We start from the raw sequence: 6,000 nt of genomic DNA, 5'->3' as shown, positions 1-6,000 counted from the left end.
TTGTTTACAGTTCGACTACAGTGGCATCACATGGATGGAGACACCAGATAAAGGAGGACTGTGGGTGTGGTGTTTGTGCTGGTCTAAAAGTGTGCCAGTCAACATTGCCTGCACTATTTGGTGTAAAGGTTGTCACGTTGGTGTCATTGTACTCATAGGCTGTCTCAATTATCTTAAATCCATCCTCGCCTCCTCTCCTTCATTGCTCTGATCTTAGAGAACTGACAAGGTGAAAGCCAGCCTAATTATAAGCTTCCGTTGTATGGTTTTCCCCCTGTCAAGTCTCTAATCATTGCAGATGAAGGGGAGAAGAGGACAGATTAAAAAATAAATAAAATTGAGACAGCCCTACAGAGCACCCCAGAAGCAAGCTAGATCTACACAGGGTTTTCTAAAGCTAAACAGCTTCAGATTTCAAAGTAGATTTCCTAACCGACTTGCCAAAACTATAGTTTGTTAACAAGAAATTTGTGGAGTGGTTGAAAAATGAGTTAATGACTCCAACCTATGTGTATGTAAACTTCTGACTTCAACTCTAGGTATTCTTCTTGTTCAGATGGGATAGGGCAGTGCGCTGTGTAATGGCGATTGCACAATCTGTGGACCTATTGGGGCAGTAAGTATATATTGAAGTGGGTCTAGGGTGACCGGTAAGGTGGAGGTAATATGATCCTTGACTAGTCACAGAGCAGATTTAGCAGATGTTATTGTGGGTGTAGTGAAAGGCTTGAGGGTGTAGTGTAGTGAAATGCTTGTGCTTTAGAAGTGCCGTCTTTATAGTATGACTTACTATTAATGCCGTCTTTGGTGTGCTTTTCAATGCACACTTTGTCATACAAAAGTGTTACATTGCGTGAAGTTGAAAATGCATTCTGTCATTACTCAATGTGTAATGTGATCAGTGGCGATTTTTAGCATGTAAATATTGGTGAGGCAAACTAACATTTTTTTTTTTTTAGATGCATGCCAGCAAAGCCACGGCACTGAGCAATACATTAATTGCACTGAAACAGTGACAAACAGTGCCCGCAAACTGTTAGGGCCTACATAAAGCTGTCCCAACAGCAGAGTCCAAACAGCAGTCCCAACACCTTACCACTGCTATACCTGACAATCAGCGGAGCGTTGCCTGGCAGCGAAACAGTTCATTCAGCCTCATTTACGGCCTTTAAAATAAATATGGATTACTTTTTATTTATTTATCCGTTATTTTACCAGGTAAATTGACTGAGAACAATTTCTCATTTACAGCAACTACCATTAAACAAATGTAGTTTCTACTGACAATTAAGATTTACAAACTATGGCATAAGGGGACGACAAGCGGATAAGAGGCAATAGGTAATTTAGATTAGGATTATGGTGCTTTCAAGACAACTGGGAACTCAGGGTCGGGGGGGGGGGGGGGACAAGGTCGAATCATGATGACATCAGTGATCTTCAAGTTGGAGCTCTGGAAAGAGTCCAGAGTTCCCGACTTGCAATACCGATTTGTATGACCATTCAAAACGTATTTTCCTAGTCAGAGCTCGTTGTTTTCAGAGTTCCCAGGTGTCTTGAAATTACTGAAGTCTGAGATTTCCCAGTTCCAGTTGTTTGAGCGCGGCCAAAGTCATGCTGGATTGACAGCACGGCCAATGTTGAATGTTTATCCTTTTTAAGCTTGCAAAAGAGACCCTTAAACCCAGACCTGGACCACACACCCACTCCACTGAATAGCAAGCTAGTGATTGCTTTGCAATGATTGCAATTAGGCACTGATTCCTTACAAACCACTCATTGTTGAATTTACGATTTAAAGCTTGTTGTGTAATGTTTATGTCCAATAGCTGATGAGCACCAATACATTTTATCTATAATTTCTCTTCACCAGTTACACTGTTAGCACTGAGGCGGTGTGCAATAGTAGGAAGACCACTTTTTGCAGCTCACCCTGCACTATCAGCTCCAATGTAAATAACATAAGTCCACCTCTGATAAGTAAAGCATTAAAAACAAACAACCCAGAAAAATGCTAAAAATAGCCCATATTCACATATGTAGCCTAAGAAACAAGGTCCATGAAGTCAATAACTTTTTTTTTTTTTGGGTGGATCAGCTTAATATTGCGGAAAGAATGTTGCTTCCAATGTAATTGTCTGCATCATTTCCAATCCCCCATATTTATTTTGGTAAATATATCCATACATGCATGCAAATATATACATACTGTACAGTGGGGAGAACAAGTATTTGATACACTACCGATTTTGCAGGTTTTCCTTACAAAGCATGTAGAGGTCTGTAATTTTTATCATAGGTACACTTCAACTGTGAGAGACGGATCTAAAACAAAAATCCAGAAAATCACATTTTGCATTTTATTGCATGCAATAAGTAATTGATCACCTACCAACCAGTAAGAATTCCGGCTCTCACAGACCTGTTCGTTTTTCTTTAAGAAGCCCTCCTGTTCTCCACTCATTACCTGTATTAACTGCACCTATTTGAACTTGTTACCTGTATAAAAGACACCGGTCCACACACTCAAACAGACTCCAACCTGTCCACAATGGCCAAGACCAGAGAGCTGTATAAGGACATCAGGGATAAAATTGTAGATCTGCACAAGGCTGGGATGGGCTACAGGACAATAGGCAAGAAGCTTGGTGAGAAGGCAATTATTAGAAAATGGAAGAAGTTCAAGATGACGGTCAATCACCCTCGGTCTGGGGCTCCATGCAAGATCTCACCTTGTGGGGCATCAATGATCATGAGGAAGGTGAGGGATCAGCCCAGAACTACACGGCAGGACCTGGTCAATGACCTGAAGAGAGCTGGGACCACAGTCTCAAAGAAAACCATTAGTGTGCAGGTGTTGTTACAAGTGGTCTGCCACTGCAAGGACAATCAGCTGTCCATCCTGTCTCCCTGTAGCACTGTCTTAGGTGTCTCACACATTGCAATGTATTGCCCTGGCCAAATCTGCAGTCCTCATGCCTCCTTGCAGCATGCCTAAGGCACATTCATGCATGGGTAACAGTGTTTAAGCCCTTTACAATGAAGATCTGTGAAGTTATTTGGATTTTTACGAGTTTGAAAGACAGGGTCCCGAAAAAGGGCAATTTTTTTGTTTGTTGCTGAGTTCATGTAGAGAGTTGCGATACGTGTACTTTCATTTAATAATCATCCATAACCATGTGCATGCATGCAAGTCATCCCAGGAAATTTGAGAAATGCAAGGAAAGTAGGTCTCAGCTTCAGTTTCCTTTTCCCGTCATATCACGATACGTTTGAGGAAGTAATGGTGAAAAGGACTCTGAATTTCTGAGGAATCAAAATGGTGCCTCTGAAACATGTGATTGCTGAAGACGATCCTCTAAGAAATGACTCATTCTATTCTCTATACTTAGGCAAGCTGTAAGAAATCCAGCTAATTATTTTATCTTCATGTCTTTGTGCTTGAGCATTGGCTTTCTCACCGTTATGTCCCGTCTCTGTCCTATAATCATCTAACTTAGTAAATACATCCCAACGCAACACTCCCACACACATCCTTTGTGACGAACCCTGCGGTCTGTGAGTGTCTCCTCTGAGTGTCAACAAAAGTGGCCGCAGAGCTACTTATGTGTTATTTAGTCAAACAAACCACACATTTGGTCTCCTTTCATGTGTTTGTGTCCGTGTCTGACTCTGTGTGTTTGTGTGGTGGGAAGTGTCTCATCCAACACAAACTGGCTTCCCTGTTGACAGTAGAAATTATACCCCTGGATCCAGTCAGCCCTGCAGTTCATAGAGCCCTGGTATTCGGAGCCCCAGGCAGAGGCTTTCATCTGGGCTTTGGGAAGACCAGCGACTGGGGCTCTTCATACGCACCAGTAATGGCTGTGTGTCAGTGAGATTGGCTAAATTAAATGGGTGTCCCCCAGGCCAGCACAGAGCCGGAGGGCTGTGGGTATTAAGCAGAGCGAGGAAGATGGGTGGTTGTGGTGAGGGTGTAGGATGGGTTGTGCGTGTCTACATGCCTCTCTGTGTGTGTGTGTGTGCATGTTTGTGGTGGAGTCTAGGATGAGAATGGGTTGGGGGCTCTGTCCATGGGGAGAGAGGGGGAGTTGATTGTAATCTGACATCCTACTGGCTTTTCCCTCCTTCCCTCGGTAGCTGTGTTTAGTGTTTCTATTATGTGTGTGCGTGTGACTATAACGTGTGACTAAATACATTATGTGACATCACTACTGAGGCGGTTGAAGAACAGGCACCAGTGACACTAAAATATTAGCTGGATGTAGACAGGGCTCCTCCCATAGGAAGCAGGGGGGAAGACCATAGCGTGTGTAGGGGTCTCGCTCTTGAACTTGAGGTGGGGTGACAGAGGGGTGTGTGGGTGCGTGTGCATAGGTTTTATGTGTGTATGTGCATGTGTAGAGGTAGTATGCACCCTCTAGCTCCCTATGGGCTTAGCATGTGTAGGAAAGTAGGAAAACATCTCACATCTGCGCTATGATAACTTCTATACTTCGCTCAGCTATTTACAGTGGAAAACACATTTCGGAGGTTTCTGAGGAGAACTGGAATTGTCTCTGTTTTCCAACACTGCTGGTATTATTTCAGCCTTCCACAGAAATATGAGCCCACGTGACAATATTGACGGTGCCATTCAAGGTCGAGGCAAAACATGAGTCAAAGAATATGCTTCACATACAGGATTTAGCTAACTACTTCATTTTCAGAGAGAATACCCATAAACCAAAGCCTCATTGAGAATCTTGAACATGTGAATACAGATCGCTCATTCATATTTGTCAGGATTTGCATAGGCCAAAAATCTATTTATTCTACTCTGGAAGTGGAGTTAATTCATTTAGGAAATTATTTGTGGCATAGGCATATTGTTTCAAGCTGATAAAACATTAATTAGTTAACATTAGTTAATTTCAAGGGATTGCATATTTCATATCAATATGAACATTAAAGTATGTGGCTCAGTCATGAGAAACATATCCTCATTGAGGTTGCCCAGGTGTTTAAAAAGAATATGGGAAAACCATAAACTATTGGATGCGTGTCTGCTCTTTGGGGTTCTAGGCTGGATATCTGTAAAACACTTTGACAACTGCTGATGTAAAAAGGCCATGTCAAATACATTTGATTGATTTATTAATTATTGGATTAAAAATGGCATTACATGCACCTGTAAATGATGGTGGGCTAGTAAAGGGAATATTGAAAATATCAATAAGTACATTGTTGTGATATATCCCCATGTTATGCAATAGTAAACGCAGCTTTTATGCTCTTATGCCCGTTTTTGTTGTTGTTGTTGCGATCGATGAGGTCACTTTCCTCTCAATGCGTCGCAACTCGTGTTCTCCCTGAAAATCGCAATGGGATGAATTGCCCCGACAGACAGCGTAACTGTCTCACAAAGTAACATCAGGGGAACATTAATTGACACGACGTTGTCCATTTTCTGGCCGGAGAACAACGTACATCTTTACAATCTGTAAGTAAGTCTTCTTTTTACGACCTTAATTCGAGTTAAACTAAAATCTTTTGAGTGATGCCAAATAGATACTTGAATAATGTATAGCTTTAAATTAGCCTACTTTGCCACCACAACTTAAAAGTGATAACCAATCAAATTAGATGGACAATTAAATAATAAATACTTGTTAGAGAGAATAAGACAACTAAGCTACGGGAAAGTAAGTTTTTGATTTCCCATTGGTTCAGGTAAAGAAACCATACGCTTCTGACTGGTAAAACTGATATAAAAAAAAAAAGTAACACAAGGAAAAATATCGTCTGTTCTGTGAACATACATTTTTGGGGGGTTGCAGGGATGTTCTGAGAAAGGTTCCTTGAAAGTTTTCCTGTGAGGATTTTATTGACTTTCTGAGAATAGAAATGATATAGAAATGATAGGATATTTGAACGTAAGTAAATAATGTTCTGACAACATTCTCTAAATGATAATGTTTTGAACGAAATGTAAAGGTTATTTGGAGATTATTTTTTAGA

At 41.2% G+C, this 6,000-nt stretch overlaps 1 protein-coding gene across 3 annotated transcripts in view; it reads left to right on the top strand.

Annotated features, from left to right (window-relative positions):
• Positions 1 to 5,344: 5,344 nt before the first annotated feature.
• LOC110491965 (hyaluronan and proteoglycan link protein 3) overlaps positions 5,345 to 6,000 on the top strand; it is a 28,597-nt gene continuing 27,941 nt past the window's right edge. Inside the window, exon 1 of one of the 3 annotated variants that reach the window (XM_021565872.3) lies at positions 5,345 to 5,482. The gene's annotated coding sequence lies outside the window, so the exon portion shown is untranslated. The remainder of the gene's footprint in view (positions 5,483 to 6,000) is intronic. The other 2 variants (XM_090202664.1, XM_090202658.1) reach the window with 2 other exon arrangements.

Source organism: Oncorhynchus mykiss, chromosome 2, assembly GCF_057628025.1.
Source record: "Oncorhynchus mykiss isolate SJ-2025 chromosome 2, ASM5762802v1, whole genome shotgun sequence".
NCBI classification, from domain to species: domain Eukaryota; kingdom Metazoa; phylum Chordata; class Actinopteri; order Salmoniformes; family Salmonidae; genus Oncorhynchus; species Oncorhynchus mykiss.
Note: the sequence above shows the minus strand (reverse complement) of the source record. Positions and strands in the feature narration are given on the sequence as shown.